This window comes from Hemitrygon akajei, chromosome 8 (assembly GCF_048418815.1).
Source record: "Hemitrygon akajei chromosome 8, sHemAka1.3, whole genome shotgun sequence".
NCBI classification, from domain to species: Eukaryota; Metazoa; Chordata; class Chondrichthyes; order Myliobatiformes; family Dasyatidae; genus Hemitrygon; species Hemitrygon akajei.
This window is the reverse complement of record NC_133131.1, coordinates 45,489,963-45,512,177: the sequence shown is the minus strand read 5'-3', so window position 1 is coordinate 45,512,177 and position 22,215 is coordinate 45,489,963. Positions and strand designations below refer to the sequence as shown.

The 22,215-nt window shown below is 45.6% G+C and overlaps 1 pseudogene; it reads right to left on the bottom strand.

Moving 5' to 3' along the window:
- The window catches only part of LOC140731499 (cytochrome P450 2D6-like), a 74,675-nt pseudogene extending 54,028 nt beyond the window's left edge, over window positions 1–20,647 (bottom strand).
- Window positions 20,648–22,215: the final 1,568 nt, after the last annotated feature.

The following is a 22,215-nucleotide window of genomic DNA, read 5'->3' as shown; positions in this document are numbered from 1 at the left end:
CCGAATGTTCTGTTTTGGCATAATGCTGTAATGCAGTCTTCCAAGTTCAATATCAAGTTCTCCAATATCAGCGATCTCACTCTTTCTCTCTGTCCCAGAAATAGCCATTTCTGCTGGTCGGTATTTGGGCTCAGTCATTTGTATTTGAACATGTGGCTTTTCGGGGCATGTCCCCCAGTCCCACATGGACACAAATTCAAACCACTGTTCCCACTGTTACTTTAACTAATTTGGTCTTGCCTTACCAGGGATAGTCCCTCTGTTCTATTCCTCCCTCAGCTTCTGCACTACCCAGTTTTGATGAAGAGTCTCAGAGATTAAATATCAAATATTTCTCTTCCTGCACATGCTCGTTGACTTGCTGTGCGTTTTCAATATTTCCTGTTTTCCCACATATTTTATTCTACCTTGGTTTTCTCCATTCTTCCTACCAGATTGACAAACCTTCCAAATTCTTCGTGCATTTCAGTGTTGGCATAAATAAATAGTTTACTTTTCCACAGCAGTCAAGGCATCTCTTGGTTCTTTAGACAGCTTCTTCATTACCTTTCTCCTCTTCAAATGCTTTAGTCAAGAATTCTGCTTCCTCCACAATTTACAACTGCAGTGACTTCTTCCCAAGCCCAAAGTTTTTCAATGTGGAAAGTGAGAATCTTCTCTGTTCTCTCCACCAGTTCCCATACTTTGCTAAGACGATACCTGCAGGAACAGTGGGAATTATCAGGGGTTAAGACATCAGATGGTAAGAAATGTTTCCCCATTGTAGAGGTGTCAAAAACTACAGGGCAGGAGTTTAAAGTTTATAGTGCAGGGGTAGGAAGTTTAGATGGGATCTGAAGAAAAGCTTCTCAGTCAGATGATGTTTAGAATCTGAAATGTCCTGCCTGATAGAGGGTTGGAAATAAGTTCCCAAGACATTTAAGAATTATCTACCTTAACACTTGATTCACTGAAGCATGGGAGGCGATAGGTTAGATGCTGGTAAATGGGATTGGTATAGATGGGTATTTGATGATCAGCATGGGCATGATGGGCCAAAGGGCCTGTTTCTGTGCTGTTTGACTCCATGAGTTTTGACTTTGGGCTGTGATAGTGAAACAGACACCATGAACTGAAATGCCAGCAGCAGAGAGCAAAATGGACAATGGAAAACCCATACAGTCTTACATTCATCTTACACTGCAGATGCTGGAATCTGGAGCAACACACAATCTGCTGCAGAACTCAGTGGCTTGAGCAGCATCTGGGAGGTGGGGGATGGCAAGGAATAGTCGATGTCTTGGGCCCTGAGCGCAGAGTTTCCAACTGAAACATTGACAATTCCTCCACCTCCACCCCACCGAGATGCTGCTTGACCTGTTATGTTGCTCCATCAGATTATTTGTTGTTTCATTTCAGCTTTATTTTCTACAGTGCTCATTCAGAAATATTTATGAATATCGTGAACTGGAAAAAGACCAAAATCTGGTGAGTCCAGCATCCCAGTGTCTCAATAACTGATTTATCATTAACAAGGCAGAATCACTCAGCAATCATAAACTTTCACCTCAGTCAGCACAGAGTGTCAGGACTACAAACTGTCAGTGGCAAAGGGATAGGAATGAACAAGGATTGAGTTCTTTCCTGGCATTTATGATAAAGACTCTTCTCCAGCTTCCAGCTGGGTACAGGTATCAATTATAACGCACATTTCAATGACAAACTCTGCCTTCTTCTTCAGGGATGATGCCTGGGTATTGTCTAGACAGGAGGTATTTATACCCCCATTGTCCATCCTTTCTGATTGGTTGTTTCTCATCCAATCCGATTTCTGCTCTCTGACCTTGTTTAGAATTGATTTCCAGTTCTTAATTAGAGACCTTCACCTTTGTTAAAATTCTTTCCTTCTAGTTTTAGCTCAATGGCTTCCTTTACCAGCTGGTCCCAAAAGCCACAGTAGTTCTGTGCCGTTGAAGTCAATCCTATGGCCATTGTGAATACAGTGTTCTGCTACTGCTGATTTCTCCAGCTAACCCAAACGGGTACACCTCCTGTGCTCCTTCATGCAGGTTTCCACCGTGCATCCCATCTGGCCGATATACACTGCTCCGCATTCACAGGGAATCCTACAAACAGCAGCCAACTTAAGTCTCAGGTCATCTTTGACCTGCATAAGCTGTGACATGAGCTTCCTAATGGGTTTGTGGCTGCTATTAATCTAGTATTTGGTGATCCTCCCAAAAACCGTGGAAAAACAGGGAAGAAAGACAGAAGCAATGGGTTACCCCTCATTGTTATGTTTCCTGGTTTTTCTATCAACCCTTTAAAGAGCCCAATTGATTTCCTTTAGCTTGTAGCCATTCTGCAGGGATGTCATGCATAATCATCTTATTTCCTCAGGGAGAGTCTCCTGGTCCAAAATAGTAATCAGATTGGTAAACAATTCTATTGTAAACAAGGCGGGAGAGCAGAAACCTGATTGGATGATGACTAACCAATCAGGAGGGATGGGCTACAGGGGTCTAAATACCACCAGTCTAGACATACTCAGGCATCATCCCCAAAGAAGATGGCAGAGGCTGTCATCAAAATGTCGGGTATAATCGATAACTGCACTTGACCAGAAGCCTGAGAAGAGTTTATTCATCAGCAATAGGAATGTGCATAAATGTAAGCAACCTGCTGATGTAAAAAATTCTGGGTTGATAAGGAAGAATTCTCAATTTATCACCATGAACAGATTCTAAACACCTTGTGGTGATAAAAAACTAATTTACAACATCGCCAGTCATCCTACATGTATAACTTGCTGAGGCATAGAATATAGAAAGAACTAGAAGATAAAAGTGTGTTTTAGGAGCCACTTCAATACAATGCAGAACATTAAATGATCAAAACAACCCATTGAGACTCCTTTTGTCTGTCATTAAGATGTAGTTACAGAGATCTTGGGAGAACTGGTCTCTAATATTTCTGGATACATTTGAACTAATTCCTTTGGACGTGATGACGTCTCACCCTCCTCCCCAGTCTGGTAGTGGGGTTCACAGTGCAATGATCATTCACAGAAATCTGAAGTCCAACGATTCCCAATCCCTCCCATTGGTGCCCAGGACAGTCTCTGGTGCCCAGTTCACACTCACCTGCCCCGATCTGCTGAAAGAGGTTCTCATATATCGGAAAGGATGGCCGGTCAGCAAAATCTTCCGATTTCTTCACCAGAGCCTCTTTCAGGGTCTTGTAGCCACTCAGCACCACCAGGTTTGTCCATCCAAACTCTAAACTCACCACATCGCCGTACTTCTTCCACAGCTGAAAGTGGACACATGATGGGAGAAAGCAGCAGGACATTACTGCAGAATCGAATAGAGGCAGCACGATCACTCAGCTCTCTGTCAGACCCAGCACCTGTTTGTTCTGCATCCCTGCGGCTGTTAGTGCCGGGCCCCAGGGAGCTTGGCTCTCGGCCCCTGTACCACTGAATGCAACAGGGGATTCCTGTCACCGTTGTTTCCCCACTGATACATTCACATATCCACCCCAGGATTGTCCTGTGGGGGTGTGCCTTTTTCTGATTGCCAAAAAGTTGCTTTCATTGTGATTGTTTAGTTCAGAAGCTGTAGATGCTTTTCCCATTGCATAGCTCCCTGGTGTCCGGTTTCAAATTATAAAATAGCACGTGGAAGGGGTCTTAGCTAAGAATGTTGTTGAATGTATGTGTGTTTGTTGAATATTCAGTTTTGCAGTGTCTGTAACTTGGGAAAAATGTATATTTGGTTGAATTTTTACTGTTTGTAAATAAATGATTAATATACCTATGTGCAGACAGTGCTTTCTGTATCACTCGCCAGACCCCTGATCCTGACTGAACATTACATTTGGTGCTGTGAGCAGGGTCTGGCTTTTTGAGCAGAAATGCATTTCTTTAAGAGGTTATTTGAAAGAGAGGACCCTCTGTTTGAGAGGTGTGGAGTCCCATGGTGGACAGATAATAGTGCAGGTTTTGGAAGTCTCGCTAACTTACTGAAGGGTTATGGAATGCCGGTAGATTGGTCAGACCAGTTAGATTTCACTCAGGTTGAAATGGGACCACATTGTTTCTATGCTTAAATCATCAGGTTTTCCCAAAAGATAACCAGGGAGATGCTTTCTATCTGTTTGCAGCAACTGTAAGGCATTCATATAAAACAATAATGACTCTTAAGAATGAATTGGAAGATCTCAGTCAGCACTGTATTATTCTGAGCGAATCACTGTTGATGGCTCAGAGTAGGGTTACGAAGTTAGAGAATATGAATACTGCATACAGATAGCCTGTTGGCTAATGAAAGTACAGGGTTTAGAGATGGCTCAAAGGGCCCAGTTGGGAACCTGATCCCATTAAGGTTTGAGCCATGTTGAGATGAGGCAATGATCCTACTCTGGGGCTGGGAGATGGGGATATCTGGCTGGATGATGAAAGTAAGGGAGAGAGAGTAGAGTGGACCCCTTGGTTTAATCATCGAGATGATCACCTTCTCCCTTGTGTGTCCACAACAGTACGGGCCAGGCAGGGGGGTGGGGGGAGGGATCAGTCTGCACCTTCTTCCTCTCAGGAGTGGGAGGAGGCTCAGCAACGTGTGGGGGATGGTATAATGGTCACTTTCGACACAAGTTTAGGGGATAGGTACAACAGGCTAAGGAGTCTTTGGCTGCGTGGTTATTGAGGTTATGGAATGGGGGAGGTACCATAATGAGGCCCATCTAATAGAAAGACGGGTGCCTCAGGCAACCTATCATCCGAACACAAGATCAATAATGTCCTCAGAACACTGGTTTCTTCCCCTGAGCCTAACGCATCACTATGGATTCGGGTAACACCAGCAGTTAAACTTAGGAATCCCACTCTTACTGAAAGGAATTTAAAACCTCAAGCAGAATGGAGCACAGTAGAGGAAGGTGCTAAAGTTCAATGCCAGTGGGTTCTTATCAGAGAAATATACCTTGATAGCAGTAGCCCGCCAGAAGATATTGAATTAACTTCTGTAAATGGTGGGACACATGGTTATAGAGGTAGTTTTTCCAACAAAAGGGATAGTGCTGTCTTTAATAGTACCAGCTGTTGGTCATCTTATAAGAACAGCAATTCAGTTATTACAAGGTTTAGAGTACATAGAAGTGGGTGCCTATAGGCAGGTGTGGAAGCTAGATAAGCAGATGGGGTGTAGGGGGATCCGGCATGTCCTGTGAATAAGAGTTGCTTTAGAGTTGCTTAAAGGTGGGATTCCAGAGGAGCAGGAAAATGTGGTTCCTACTCCCATCCCTCTATGCAATGTGGAGGAAGTTCTGTATGGAAACACAAAAAAAGAGAGATTGTTAGGTGGAAGGGTCATTCTTCAAGTCCTCTACAGTTAAGGGTTCCTTTTGTCCTCTGCCAGGTTCCTCTCATTCCATTCAGGATTCCCTGCAAAGGAAATCCGTTCACCAGCAGTGGAAATCAGGGGCTGGTTAGCACATTCATGCCTCAGTGTTGTAGGGGGGGTATCCTGCATCCATCTTCCCTGTAAATAGAATGTGAATGATTTGAGTGTGTGTGTGTGTGTGTGTGTGTGTGTGTGTGTGTGTGTGTGTGTGTGTGTGTGTGTGTGTGTGTGTGTGTGTGTGTGTGTGTGTGTGTGTGTGTGTGTGTGTGTATATGTATGTGCAGGGTCCCACCCAGTTGCTTTTTCCTTATCAGTTCTCTGATAAGTACTGTTTCTCTGTGAGAAATTAACATTTAAGATTTTGCAGTCCCATACAAAGTTTTAAAAGGAGCACAACCTGTGTCTTAATCTGTTACAGTACTTTGTTGCTTGTTTCCCCAGGATTATTGTAATTGGTTTTAGAGATGACTCACTTTTGAGTTGAAACTTGAGCAACTTTATTCTGGATATGAGATGCCCACAGTTCAGAGGGAGCTGAGCATTCGGGGAGCAATTCTTGTAGTTCTGTTGTTTTTGAGTTTTCTAAATAGCCAGTGACTATGTTGAGTACAGGTACGAGGTGCAAGGTGGATGGCAAGTGTGAGCAGGAACAGTATCCTGGGATGGTTGTGTCTGTGCCGAGTGGTGTAGTGAAGCTGAGCACTTACAAGATATGGAGTTCCAAAGCCTACCTATGATTCCCATAGCATGGTGCAATTGATATGCGGTGCTGTACGTATGCCACCCCAGTGCCCAGCATGAGCACCTTGCCCACGCTGGTTGATAAGAGGGCTTTTACAGGAGAAGGATGTTTTGAATGATAGCCTTTATCAGCACAGTATGGCCAAACTGTCCCAGGAACTACGGCTTGGATTACCTGCTCCCAAAGGAAGGTGCTACTTGGATTATTATTGGTTAAGAAGCCAACAGACAATAGGTGCAGGAGTATGCCATTCGGCCCTTCGAGCCAGCACTGCCATTCAATATGATCGTGGCTGATCATCCACAATCAGTACCCCGTTCCTGCCTTCTCCCCATATCCCTTGACTCTGCTATCTTTAAGAGCTCTATCTAACTCCTTCTTGAAAGCATCCAGAGAACTGGCCTCCACTGCCTTCTGAGACAGAGCATTCCAAAGATCCACAACTCTCTGGGTGAAGAAGTTTTTCCTGAACTCCGTTCTAAATGACCTACCCCTTATTCTTAAACTGTGGCCTCTGGTTCTGGACTCCCCCAACATTGGGAACATGTTTCCTGCCTCTAGCATATCCAAAGAGAGAGAGTGAGTGAGATGTGAGCAGCTGCAGCAGGCAAACCTACCGTTGTCTTCTCGTTACGTTGTACTCATGTGGTCATTCGGTTATGACCCCTCCGTTCTCGGCTAGACCGTTCTTCCGTGGTGGAATTGGTCCTCCAAGCCCCCACCCTCCTGTGGGTGCACAACACTCTTGCAGTGTCTCATGGCATGTCTGCCGGTGTCTCAGCAGACCCGTCTTTTACCTCCCCTGACGGGGTATCAGCCATCCATCAACTGATCATGTCCATGTCCATCAAACTGGCACGCCCTTCTGTCTCAGCAGGCACCTGGCATCACTCTGCTGTGTCAGCAGGGATCCACACAAACAGGCCAAATGTCCTTGGTGTTAAAGTCAACAATTAGTGAAGAAGCCTTAATACTAAATCATCCATTTTAATCCTTGTCTCTCTCTCTCTCTCCCATCTGCAACAGGATGCCTCCCCCCCCCCCTCTTCATCTCTCTCTCTCATTAGCAGCATAGTTCACAGGGGGGTCAACTCTGGACCCCATCTCCATCTGGTTTTCTCATCACACATAACACCACAACTGCAATACAATAGTAGGTTTTAGCTCCAAAGTTGTTCCACTCCACACACAATGTATCACCAACAGTGATCTTCAATGAATATCCTTTCAACACAAGTGGTACCACACCTGAATTCATCTAAGGGACATCCCAAAGTGGTGGCCACAGGATACTCAAACAGAATCCATGTATGGATTATCACCAACAGTAGCTCATCACAAAGGGGACCATCTTCAAGGGAACCACCACCCAGGCAAGGGTCAACACAAGATTCCACTAGGTTACCCCAATCACGTACAATGTGATAGCCACTTATCCACTTCCACGACATACAAAATAACTCCAACAGTGATTTGCTACAGGGGTGCCTTTCTTCAGTGAAATACCACACCCAGACCAGGGTAAACACACACGTGGTATTCACAAAGGTTTCCCCACACCAACGAACCCACTCCTGTGGATAAACTAAGTGACAATCATACTTTCGTAGCCGAATGGAAACAAACTCACCCTCACAGGCTACTTAGAGAGTCCAAACACTGATCTCTTTGTCACTAGGTTTCTTCTGTTTCACACCTTCCTCTCCTCTCTCTGCAAACTTGTTCCTACTTGCAGCACTTGTGATCTCAACTCACCCCTTTGGGCTACTGAAAGTTTAAACCAGCGACCGACTCACTGGTGTCTTCCTCTGACCGAATCCATCTTGACTCTGAGCTGTGTCTCTCTGGAGCAGCTCAAACAGTGTCCAAACGTCAGTCTCATTCTCCCTGCATTTTAAAGTGACAGTCCAGAGAAAAAATGAACCCTAGGGGTATATAACATGCTCTTCTTTGGGAAATGGTCCCTGCACAGGGCAATCCCAAGTCAGCGTCATCATCTGAACTCAGAGAAAATCACAGACAACAAACAACAGGGTACATTGGCCTTTATAAATCAAAGTATTGAGTATAAGAGTTGGAACATTATGGTGAGGTTGTATAAGGCATTGGTGAGGCCGAATTTGATAGATAGATAGATAGATAGATAGATACTTTATTCATCCCCATGGGGAAATTCAACTTTTTTTCCAATGTCCCATACACTTGTTGTAGCAAAACTAATTACATACAATACTTAACTCAGTAAAAAATATGATATGCATCTAAATCACTATCTCAAAAAGCATTAATAATAGCTTTTAAAAAGTTCTTAAGTCCTGGCGGTTGAATTGTAAAGCCTAATGGCATTGGGGAGTATTGACCTCTTCATCCTGTGTGAGGAGCATTGCATCGATAGTAACCTGTCGCTGAAACTGCTTCTCTGTCTCTGGATGGTGCTATGTAGAGGATGTTCAGAGTTTTCCATAATTGACCGTAGCCTACTCAGCGCCCTTCGCTCAGCTACCGATGTTAAACTCTCCAGTACTTTGCCCACGACAGAGCCCGCCTTCCTTACCAGCTTATTAAGACGTGAGGCGTCCCTCTTCTTAATGCTTCCTCCCCAACACGCCACCACAAAGAAGAGGGCGCTCTCCACAACTGACCTATAGAACATCTTCAGCATCTCACTACAGACATTGAATGACGCCAACCTTCTAAGGAAGTACAGTCGACTCTGTGCCTTCCTGCACAAGGCATCTGTGTTGGCAGTCCAGTCTAGCTTCTCGTCTAACTGTACTCCCAGATACTTGTAGGTCTTAACCTGCTCCACACATTCTCCATTAATGATCACTGGCTCCATATGAGGCCTAGATCTCCTAAAGTCCACCACCATCTCCTTGGTCTTGGTGATATTGAGACGCAGGTAGTTTGAGTTGCACCATATCACAAAGTCCTGTATCAGTTTCCTATACTCCTCCTCCTGTCCATTCCTGACACACCCCACTATGGCTGTGTCATCAGCGAACTTCTGCACATGGCAGGACTCCGAGTTATATTGGAAGTCTGATGTGTACAGGGTGAACAGGACCGGAGAGAGTACGGTTCCCTGCGGCGCTCCTGTGCTGCTGACCACTGTGTCAGACCTACAGTCTCCCAACCGCACATACTGAGGTCTATCTGTCAAGTAGTCCACTATCCAATCCACCATGTGAGAGTCTACTCTCATCTCCATTAGTTTGTGCCTTAAGATCTTGGGCTGGATGGTGTTAAAGGCACTAGAGAAGTCAAGGAATGTAATCCTCACAGCACAACTGACCCCATCTAGGTGAGAGAGTGATTTGTGCAGCAAATACGTGATAGCATCCTCCACTCCCACCTTCTCCTTATACGCAAACTGAAGAGGATCCCGGGCGTGCCAGGTTTGTGGCCTCAGATTCTGTATTATCAGCCGCTCCATGGTCTTCATCACGTGCGACGTCAAGGCAACAGGTCTGAAGTCATTCAACTCCTTTGGTTGTGGTTTCTTCGGTACCGGGACAATACAGGATGTTTTCCACTGTCTGGGTACTCTTCTCTGCTCCAGGCTCATGTTGAAGATGCGCTGTAGTGGTTCTCCCAGCTCAGTCGCACAGGCCCTCAGTAATCGTGGGGAAACTCCATCCGGTCCAGCCGCCTTGCTGGTACAGATCTTCCTCAGTTGACCTTCCACCTGTGCAGCCGTAATCCTGGGCATGGGCAAGGTCTCCTGTGAGTGGCTATTTTCCTGTGATGTGACTAGTGATCCAGGGCTTATTATTGGGATAGCAGCGAACAGTTCTAACAGGGACAACGGCATCCACACAAAAGTTAATATAGTCCATTGTGCATTCAGTGACCTCCTCAACGCCCCCACAGAGCCCTTCTTGCAGTACATCCCAGTTAGTAGTACTGAAGCAGTCTCTCAGGGCCTGTTCAGCTTCAGGAGTCCACTTCCTAAAAGAGCGTGTGGTAGTGGGATGCCTCATCACAATTGATTTATATCTGGGCTGTAACAAAACCAGGTTGTGATCAGCTTTCCCCAATGAAGGCAGTAGGGATGCACTATATGCCTCCTCTACATTTGCATACAGTAGGTCAATAGTCCTATTACCCCTGGTGTAGCAATCCACGTACTGGGAGAAAGCAGGTAGTGTCTTGTCCAAAGTCACACGCTACCGTTGCGTCGGCACGCGGCGGGACATACACATTCACCACAATGACGCTTGCGAATTCTCGAGGCAGGTTATGTGGCCTCATACTCACGGCGATCAGCACAATATCTCTTTCACAAACGGAGATCTTTGTACTCACATGCCCGGGGTTACACCATCTTACGTTAATGTAGACAGTGAGTCCCCCTCCTTTCTTCTTCCCACACTTTTTGGCATCTCTGTCAAATCTTACCGTAGTAAAACCAGGTAATTCTACATTTACATCCGGGATGTTAGCCGTCAGCCATGTTTCGGAAAAACACATTAAACTGCATTCCTTGTATGCTTTAACATTCCTTACTAGTGAGGCTAGCTCATCCAATTTATTTGGCAGCGAGTTCACGTTCCCCATAATGACCGAAGGAACAGCGGGTATTGTGTACAGTATTGTGTACAGTTTTGGTTGCTGAATTACAGGAAGGATATTAGTAAGGTTGAAAGAGTGCAGAGAAGGTTTACAAGGATGTTGCTGGGACTTGAGAAACTGAGTTACAGAGAAAGGTTGAATAGATTAGAACTTTATTCCCTGGAGCATAGAAGAATGAGAGGAGATTTGATAGAGGTATATAAAATTATGATGGGTATAGATAGAGTGAATGCAAGCAGGCTTTTTCCCACTGAGACTAGGGGAGGAAAAAAACAGAGCTCATGGGTTAAGGGTGAAGGGGGAAAAGTTTAAAGGGAACATTAGGGGGGCTTCTTCACACAGAGAGTGTTGGGAGTGTGGAATGAGCTGCCAGATGAAGTGATAAATGTGGGTTCCCTTTTAACATTTAAGAAAAACTTGGACAGGTACATGGATGAGAGGTGTATGGAGGGATATGGACCAGGTGCAGGTCAGTGGGACTAGGCAGAAAAATGGTTCGGCACAGCCAAGAAGGGCCAAAAGGCCTGTTTCTGTGCTGTAATGTTCTATGGTTCTAACCAATGTGCAAAAGACAACAAAATATGTAAATACAAAAGAGAAAATAATAATAATAAATAAGCAATAAATATCAAGAATACAAGTTGCAGAGTTCTCCGAAAGTGACTCCACAGATTGTGGGAACAGTTCAGTGCTGTGGTGAGTGAAGTTATCCCCTCTGGTTTAAGAGCATTATGCTTGGGGGATAACAACTGTGCTCGAACCTGGTGGTGTGGGACTTGAGGCTCCTATACCTCTTCCCTAATGGCAGCAGAGAGAAGAGAGTATGGCCTGGGTGGATGTTGCTTGCACTATGTTTTGTAGGTTTTCTGTTCAAAGAGATTGGAGTTCCAATGTCAGGCCATGAAGCAACCAGTCAGTATACTCTTTAACGCTCATCTATAAAAGTTTGTAAAAGTTTTAGATGACATGCCAAATCTGTGCAAAATTCTAATAATGTAAATGCACTGCTGTGCTTTCTTTAAAATGGTAGCTATGTGCTGGACTCAGGACAGATCCTCTGAAATAATATTGCCGAGGAATTTAAAGTTACTGACCCTCTCCACTTCTGATCCCTTACTGAGGACTGGCTAATGGATCTCTGGAGTTCTCCTCCTGTCGTCAATAATCAGCTCTTTGATTTTGCTGACGTTGAGTGAGAGGTTATTCTGACACCATTCAGCCAGATTTTCAATTTCCCTCCTATATCTTGATTCATCACCACCTTGGCCCACAGCAGTGGTGCTGTCAGCAACTTAAATGTGGCATTAGATCTGTGCTTAACCTCACAGTCGTAAGTATAAAGAAAGTAGAGAAGGGTGTTAAGCACACAGACTCGTGGTGCACCAATGCTGATGGTGATTGTGGAGGAGATCAGTTGTTACTGATCTCAAATGACAGAGGCGTACAAGAGAAGAAATTGAGGATACAGTTGCACAAAGAGGTAATGAAGCCTAGTTCTTGGAGATTATTGATTAGTGTTATGAGTGATGAACACACCTGATGGATAATGGGGTACAGAGTTAACTATACCCCCCTGAGAAACACCAACTATTACTGTTGCTATGCTGACCATGAGAGAGACGAAAAACAGGCAAGAACATTTGCTACAGATAAGAGATGGGAGAGAGACTGTTGATTTACTGTATTATGACTTCTGCAAGGGTTATTTATCTTCTACTAGTTTGCTCATAAACATTCCTCAGTGGACTGAAGGAGTGGCCTTATCTGATGGACACCGTCATTCGTCATTCAGGAGTGATGGATAGCTGAGTCCCTGTGAGTAGGGATAAAAAGACAGGTCTGGAGAGACACCCTCCAGACACGCCAGTGGACACTGATTGAGTGTTGGAACCCACAAGAAAGGTGGGGGCTTTGGAGACCAAACCAGGAGATCGGTCAATAAAGCTCACAGTGTTACAGCAGGGCTGGTGGGGACTTGTGTGTGTGTCCACTCATGCCAGAGTGACGAGTCCACCACAGAAGAATGGTCTAGCAGAAGGACGGAGGGGTCATAACTGAATGACCACACCAATACGATGGATTAAGAAAGCAAAGGAAGGTTTGCCTGACTGTAGCTGTTACATCTCGCTCGCTCGCTCTCTCTCTCTCCAACGATTACAATACAACAACCATAACTACATCAGCACTCATGAACTGAACTGAACTTTATACTTTTCTGTGACAATTCATTTACCCCTAGACATCGATAGAGTGTCAGAGTCTGGTCCAGTCCGGAATACGCGTTCTTGGTCTCGATCTGGTCCGAGGGCTCCAGACTCTGGGTCCTGCAGTTGTCCCTCCCGTCACCCGTGAACTAGTTAGGACCCTCCTGGCTCAAGGAGGCATACCTGTAACTCATTGAGCTGCAGGTGTTTATAAGGGGCCTTGTGACTGGGACCAGGGGAGTGGTCGATTTGTTCTGTTCCCCGTTCTCCGCTGACTCTGAACTCTTCTCTGTATTCTGTTATCCTGCCCAGGCTCAGATCTACTCCTCATCGTGCTTCTCTGCCCCGTACCAGTACTGCCAGGTTGGTCCTCTCCCCCACCTTTCTTCCCATGCGCTGGTCCTGCTTCTCCGCTCGTTAGTGTTGTTCGCGCTGTCTGCTGGCCTTTCCAGATTTTCCTGTTATCATGACTGTTGTGTTGATCACCCTGGACCTATGCCCGTTCCTACCCCTTGCCTCCGTCGGGCAGGTCTGGCCAACCCACCACGGCCCGGCGGTGGTTCTGCCCGTTCCTATCCCTTGCTTCTGTCGGGCAGGTCCGGCCGACCTGCCACTGCCCGGTGATGGTTCTGCCCGTTCCTATCCCTTGCATTTGTTGGGCAGTTCCAGCCGGTCTGCCGCTGCCCGGTGGGAGTTCTGCCCCATCTTCCTCTTCCGCCCGAACTCTGGGATTGTACCCTGCACCCGCCTAGGGGTCCGCATCATGCCCAGGCCTCAGCTGTTTCCGCCTGGGAGGCAGCCCTACCCGGGATATATGCGGCCTGCCCAGGGAGGGCTCTCCACCAGCCTATCTAGCCACCTAGACCTGTTCGCCTGCCTGCCTGAACCCCGGGGACCTGCCTGCCTGAACCCCGGGGACCTGTTTGCCTGCCTGCCTGAACCCCGGGGACCTGTCTGCCTGCCTGCCTGAACTCCAGGAGCCTGCCTGCCTGCCTGAACCCCGGGGACCTGTCTGCCTGCCTGCCTGAACCACAGGAGCCTGTCTACCTGAACTCTTACTCCGGGAGCCCGCTCCGCTCTGCCTGCCTGGACTCCGGGAGCCCGCTCCGCTCTGCCTGCCTGGACTCCGGGAGCCCGCTCCGCTCTGCCAGCCCGGACTCCGGGAGCCCGCTCCGCTCTGCCTGCCTGACACTCTATCGACCTGAACCCCAGCTCTACCCTTAAATGCCATGGCATCCCCATCCTGTCCTCCCCCAGTACTTCAGTGTCTGCGTCCTGCGTTTGGGTCCATCCAGCCGCGTTCCTGACATAGAGCTTGTTTATTATTGATTATTATTATTCCTACACTTTTAGGTTTATTACTGCTAACTTGTTTTATATGTATATTTGCATTATTGATATGGTTTTGCTTATTTTTATTAATAAACACCTTTAGTTTGGTACCACCAACGGATTCTTCTTTCTCTGCTGGTTGGACACCCAGTTACGGGGTACGTAACATTAGTTTTGAGGGGATGATAATGTTGAATGCAGTGCTGTAGTCAATGAAGAGCATCCTGATGTATATGTCTTCACTGTTCCAGGTTGAATGAAGAGCAAATGAAATGGCATCTGCTGTTAACTTGTTGTGATATGGGTAATTGGAGCGGATCCAGTCGCTCTTCAGTCAGGAGTTGATGAGCTTCATCATCAACCTCTCAGAGCACTTCACCACAGTGGACGTAAGTGCTACTGGACTACAGTTTTATATAATTGAAGCCAGGATGAAGCAGACTGCTGGACTGCTGAGTTGACAGGTTAGAGATTTCAGTGAATACTCCAGACAGTTGAATAGCACAGGCTTTCAGTACTCGGCCAGGTACCCCATCTGGGCCAGATGGTTTTCGCACATTCACCCTCCTGAAGAATATTCTCACTGGACACAGGGTATCTTATTGGTGAATTGTTATCAGTGTTTTTTTTTTTTGTTATCTCTGGTATGATATGAGAAGCCCACACCACATTTAGCCTCCCTTTTCTTTGTATCATGTCATGCTTCTTTTCTATTCTTTGCTCTTTCAACACTTAATGAAACAATCGGGAAAAAACTAATTTTATGCCTCATTTTTAACTTCTGAAGAAACTTTGGAAAGCATCAGGATCCAACAGCCATCACATAACACCTCTTCACCAATAACCTACTCACCGGTGCGGAGTTTGTGTTTCACTGAGACCACTCATTTCCAGACTTCAAAACAGCCTTAGTTGGATCACTGACCGAAGACCTGAATTCAAGAGGTGAGCTTGATGACCTAATGGGGCAGCATTTGACCAATTTTGGCATCAAGCAGTCTGATTGTAAGTGAAACTTGCTCTATTAAAACTTGTGATGACCACCTAACCACGGCATTCAATAGCATCACGGGATGGTTTTCTGAACCAACATGTCGAGGAACCAACTAGAGAGCAGGTCATTCTAGATTGGGTATTGAGCAATGAGGAAGGGTTAGTTAGCAATCTTGTCGTGCGAGGCCCCTTCGGTAAGAGTGACCATAGTATGGTGGAATTCTTCATTAAGATGGAGAGTGACATAGTTAATTCAGAAACAAAGGTTCTGAACTTAAAGAAGGGTAACTTTGAAGGTATGAGATGTGAATTAGCTAAGATAGACTGGCAAATGATACTTAAAGGGTTGATGGTGGATATCCAATGGCAAGCATTTAAAGATCACATGGATGAACTACAACAATTGTTCATCCCAGTTTGGCAAAAGGATAAACCAGGGAAGGTAGTGCACCCGTGGCTGACAAGGGAAATTAGGGATAATATCAAGTCCAAAGAAGAAACATATAAATTAGCAAAAAAATTCAGAGACCAGCAGAGGAGGACAAAGGGCTTAATTAGGAAAGGGAAAAAAGATTATGAGAGAAAGCTGGCAGGGAACATAAAAACTGACCAAAAGCTTTTATAGATATGTGAAAAGAAAAAGATTGGTCAAGACAAATGTAGGTCCCTTACAGTCAGAAACAGGTGAATTGATCATAGGAAACAAAGACATGGCAGACCAATTGAATAACTACTTTGGTTCTGTCTTCACTAAGAAGGACATAAATAATCTTCCGGAAATAGTAAGGGACCAAGGGTCTAGTGAGATGGAGGAACTGAGTGAAATACATGTTAGTAGGGAAGTGGTGTTAGGTAAATTGAAGGGATTAAAGGCAAATAAATCCCCAGGGCCAGATGGTCTGCATCCCAGAGTGCTTAAGGAAGTAGCCCAAGAAATAGTGAATGCATTAGTGATAATTTTTCAAAACTCCTTAGGATTCTGGATTAGTTCCTGAGGATTGGAGGGTGGCTAATGTAACCCCACTTTTTAAAAAAGGAGGAAGAGAAAAACCGGGGAATTATAGACCGGTGAGTCTGACAGCAGTGGTGGGGAAATTGCTAGAGTCGGTTATCAAAGATGTGATAACAGCACATTTGGAAAGAGGTGAAATCATCGGACAAAGTCAGCATGGATTTGTGAAAGGAAAATCATGTCTGATGAACCTTATAGAATTTTTTGAAGATGTAACTAGTAGAATGGATGGGGACAGCCAGTGGATGTGGTATATTCAGATTTTCAAAAGGCTTTTGACAAGGTCCCACACAGGAGATTAGTGCGCAAACTTAAAGCACACGGTATTGGGGGTATGGTATTGATGTGGATAGAGAATTGGTTGGCAGACAGGAAGCAAAGAGTGGGAGTAAACGGGACCTTTTCAGAATGGCAGGCAGTGACTAGTGGGGTACCGCAAGGCTCAGTGCTGGGACCCCAGTTGTTTACAATATATATTAATGATTTAGACGAGGGAATTAAATGCAGCATCTCCAAGTTTGTGGATGACATGAAGCTAGGTGGCGGTGTTAGCTGTGAGGAGGATGCTAAGTGGATGCAGGGTGACTTGGATAGGTTAGGTGAGTGGGCAAATTCATGGCAGATGCAATTTAATGCGGAAAAATGTGTGGTTATCCACTTTGATTGCAAGAACAGGAAAACAGATTATTATCTGAATGGTGGCCGATTAGGAAAAGGGGAGGTGCAATGAGACCTGGGTGTCATTGTACACCAGCCATTGAAGGATGGCATGCAGGTACAGCAGGCGGTGAAAAAGGCAAATGGTATGTTGGCATTCATAGCAAAAGGATTTGAGTACAGGAGCAGGGAGGTTCTACTGCAGTTGTACAAGGCCTTGGTGAGACCGCACCTAGAATATTGTGTGCAGTTTTGGTCCCCTAATCTGAGGAAAGATATTCCTGCCATAAGGGAGTACAAAGAAGGTTCACCAGATTGATTCCTGGGATGGCAGGACTTTCATATGAAGAAAGACTGGATCGACTAGGCTTATACTCACTAGAATTTAGAAGATTGAGGGGGGATCTTATTGAAATGTATAAAATTCGAAAGGGATTGGACAGGCTAGATGCAGGAAGATTGTTTCCGATGTTGGGGTAGTCCAGAACGTGGGGTCACAGTTTAAGGATAAAGGGGAAGCCTTTTAGGACCGAGATGAGGAAAAACTTCTTTACACAGAGAGTGGTGAATCTGTGGAATTCTCTGCCACAGGAAACAGTTGAGGCCGGTTCATTGGCTATACTTAGAGGAAGTTAGATATGGCCCTTGTGGCTAAAGGGATCGGGGGTATGGAGAGAAAGCAGGTACAAGGTTCTGAGTTGGATGATCAGCCATGATCATACTGAATGGCGGTGCAGGCTCGAAGGGCCAAATGGCCTACTCCTGCACCTATTTTCTATGTTTCTATCACCAATTGCACACTTCAATAGCCTGGAATTTACCAGCTAACTGTGTGGGCACGTCAGAGGTCAAGTCTCCTGGAGTGAGTCACTCACTTCTTGGATTCCTAAAGTTTTCCAATGTCCACAAGACACAATTGTGATTGAATACTCCCCACGTGCCTGGGTGATTGGAGCTCCAACAAATCCCAGGAGTCCTGATACCATTCAGGACAAAGCAGCTCCTTTGACTGGTACCCCAACCACCAGCTGACACATTCATTCCCTCCACCACTGTTGCACAGTGGCTGTGCTCCAGACAATCTACAAGATGCACAGCAGTTACTCACACCAACTATTCCATCAACATCTCCCAAATCTGCAACTTCTACCACAAAGAAAGAGCGGTGCATGGGGGCACCACCACCTACAGTTTCCCTCTAATTCACGCACCATCCCAACTGGAAACATACTGCTTTTCATTCATTGTTTCTGGGTCTAAATCTTGGAACTCCAAACCAACAAATCTGTGGAGCATCTTCACCAGAAGGACTGCTGCCGTTCGAGAAAGGAGCACGTCACCACCTGCTCAAGGACAGTTTGGAATGGGGAAGAAATGCTGTCCATCCCAGTGACTATCACATTTCAGAATTGATTTTTCAAACTTCTTTTATCAAATACATATTCACATTTGTATGCACTACCCTGCACCTTTTATAATTCAGAATAAATGTATACAAACCGTCAACCATTTTCAAACGAAGTCTGCTCCTAACACAGTTACCCTTCACTCCCCCACCCCCAAGTCCATGGTGTAGAAGATACAAAAGATTGAGAGCATGTATCAGCAGGCTCAAGAACAGCCTCTCTCCCAGTGCTATGAAACACTTAAATGGACCCCTGTATGATGAATGTGAACCTTGACCTCACAGCCTTCCTGGCCATGGCCTTTGAACTTTATTTCTCTACTCTGACTGCACTTTCTCTGTATCTGTAAGACAACATTTTGCATTCTGGGTTTGTTTTTCCTCTTGGCTACCTCACTGTATGCAATAATTTGTCTGGATGGCAGGCAAACAAAAGCTTTTCACTGTCATCGAGTCACACGGCACTGCAACGGGCCCTGTAGTCCAACTGGTCCAGGCCGACCATGGCAAGCTCCCTGGTAGTTTCGGTTGCCAGTTAGAAGTCTCATCACGTCACCAGACTATTACAGGTGGATATTGTCAAAATACACATAGGACCCCAGATGTTGTGATTCCTTAAAAAGGAGGCATCCATCTTTAAGGACCCCCATCACCCATGACATGCCCCGTTCTCATTGCTACCATCAGGAAAGACATACAGGAGCCTGAAGACACACATTCAATGATTCAGGAGCAGCCTCTTCCCCTCTGCCATCAAATTTCTGAAGGACATTGAACCAATAAACACAAACTCACTTTTTCCCCTCTTTCTGCACTATTTATTTCATTTAGTTTTTCTGATCCAATTCCTCAGCGACCATCTCAGGCTAACAAACTCTTCCTTTCTAAGTCCCTGTGCCAATGCACATTAACCTTCAGTGGTTTGTCTGTGGGACACCAACATCTAATCTGTCACCATTTAAAATTAGACCAACTTTTTTTTCTACCAATGAATTAGGTGTGAGAATCTCGCATCAGAATTACAAAGTTTACATTTAGAAAATTAACAACAAAGCAAACTACACTGGCTAAATGAGGTCTAACTGGGGCTGTGGAGGCCAAGTCATTGGGTGCAGTTAAGGCAGAGGTAGATAGGTGAGTGGGGAGGACTGGAAGAATTGGATCAGCCCATGATTGAATGGCAGAGCAGACTCGATGAGCTGAATGGCCTACTTCTGCTACTATATCTTATGGTTTATGGGCTGCTAATAAAAATGACAGAGGTGACTGCAGATGTTGATAACCTGTTTTTGCGTGTTTTGCTGTCTATAAAAGGGGCAACTATAAAAAATACAGGAGATAACATCTAATAGGACTGAAGTGTGGATGTTAAAGCCATTCCAGAACAGTAGAGAAATTAAAACTATTCTGTCCAGCGTTCTGTTTTTTTTTGGGGATCCAACATCAATAGTTCTTTACATCTTCGCTTTACTCCATCCCATCCCTGAGGAAGAAATAGAGAACTAAAAACAGGTATGAAGGGAAAAGGGGAGCAAAGGAAATCTGGATGATAAAAGGGAACAAGGTGCAATGGAGACACAACTAACAGGGCGGCAGCGTGGAAGTGAATTCAAGAACAGACGAGAAACTGAACAGTTAAAGGTGTCCCGGGGTGAGGGAGCCACCTCCTTCACATAGTCTCACTCTCTCTCAGCCTTTACCTTTGCGAATGACAGGTGAGGGTTGCTCAGATCCACCTGCAGGATGTTCCCGACGAAAGGTAAGCCCCGGGGCCCGGGAGGGTAGTTCCCACACGTCTTGCGCCTCTTCATGAAGTCAAAGACCAGGCAAAAGACGGTGCAGAACACGGCCAGCGCCGTGAACCTGTCGAAGAGTTTGAACAAGAGCAGGGGGAGAGCCGAGAACTCCATGTTCTCCAGAGCGAAAGGGCCGTAAGCAAACTGCGCGCAGTCAGTAAAAGGCAATGAGACGCCGGCATTGACCTCTGCTCACATCCAAATCCCAGTATGTTGGCACGAAGATTGTTTGTGTGGCCAGCCCCGCTCAACCAATCCTGTCAGAACAGAAAGAAATAGTTCTACTTCAGTCATTCCTTTGCGTTTTAAATCTTCTCCAAGGTATTGAAGATTTTTGAAACCGGGGGACAGGTCGCGAGATGAGGAAACAACAATCGAAATGTTTTGAACTCCTTCCATTCAGGCACAGCCATTCAGATTAGTTTACTGACTTTGTACAGCAGGCTGCAGTGAAATCCTTTGCTCGTCTGAGACACGAGTACATGTTAATAATAAATAATGAATAAACGGTAAATACGACGTCGAACGCAAAACAGCAGAATGGCGCCGAGATTGTTGTGCAGACTGGAATGGCGCACAAAGAGATGTTAAAGTACTGAGAGAGGCAAAGAGTTTCAGAACATGGCGACACCGCGCTGTGAGTTAGATACAACTTCGGTAAAACTCCATGAGCTATTTACTTTGAGCTTTTGACTGTCACCGAGTAACACGGCACTGAATCGGGCTCCTTGACCCAAATGGTCCAGGCTGACCACAGCATCCTCCCTGCTCGTCCCAGTTGCCTCTGTTCAGCCGGTGACCGTCCGAGCCCTTCACTGTATCTTGGGACATGCGCCACGAATAAGAAAAGAATAGACGTGTATAATTAGCTATTCACATTAATGAAATAATATATTCTACCAAACCCTTCATTTAGTTGTACTTAATATCTTGAAATTATTCACTATTATGTCTAGAGGATTATTTTACAAATTGGTTTCAAACACATTTGGTCTCTCATTATATTTCTCCAATGTATTTGATTACTGATTCTAAATACCATTTGTTAACATGTAACACTTACCCAACAGGCTGGTATATGTCTAGGGGAAAAAGAGATCCAGCCACACACCAACCCACCTCCCGTACACGCAGGTGCTGTGAGAATCGCGTTTATGCCTCGCGCCCCCGCCGGCAGTATCAAACTCACAACAAATACCGTTATGAAATACACTTTAAAGAGTTTACTAAAATTAAAAGAGTATTAGGCAGTACAATATATATATATATATACAAGAAAAAAACAAAAGGCGCCAACTTATCAAAGTTCAGTCAGTTTAGTGCACATCGGTGGAGCTCATCCAGCGAACCATTCGACTCCTAGGTGGTCGTCCTCCCGAAACTCCCACTTCGGACTCCCCGGTGGTCTCCCGAGCACACGTCCTCCTTCCTCGGCGTCTCCCTCCGGACTCCCCAAGCCCGCGCAACCCCTCCCCCAAGGTCCCAGCCTCACAAAACACAATAACATTCCCCATCGATTAACAAATGAATACAATTACCATATCAGCCATTCTAAAGTGAAACAACGGCAAGAGAAACTTTTAACAGACAAAGAAGCATTCCTACTCGTAACAAACCAAAGAAGCCCTTTTTAGTAACATACACAGGACATTTACATTCTCTCCCCACCAGCAAATGTCATGCCCTCATGGCATTACTAGAGTTCCCCAAAGCTTCTTGCAACACCCAAAACCCAACCCAGGTGCAGAAAGCAGTGACATAACTACCCAGAGCAGTAGAAATCACACTCGGTTCTCCGGGTACCACATATGTCAACCGCTCTGGGGGGCGCCTAATCCTCTGAGATCTCCATACCCCTTCTGCCCCCCTGGGCTCCCTCTCCACCTGCGAACCCACTGTCTCGGACATCCCAGGTCTTCCTGACAGACCCTCACCCCCTTCCTCACGGGGGTCCTCCCTCACCTGAGATCTCTCCGGCTCACGCTCAGGCTCCACCCTCTCTCCCACCACTGTTGGCTGCCTCTCCATCTGGCCCTCAAGACCTTCCCTCCTCTCACCCAATTCAGTATGGGAAGGGCCAGGAGCCTCCTCTCCGGGTACTGGAGCACCAGCGAATGG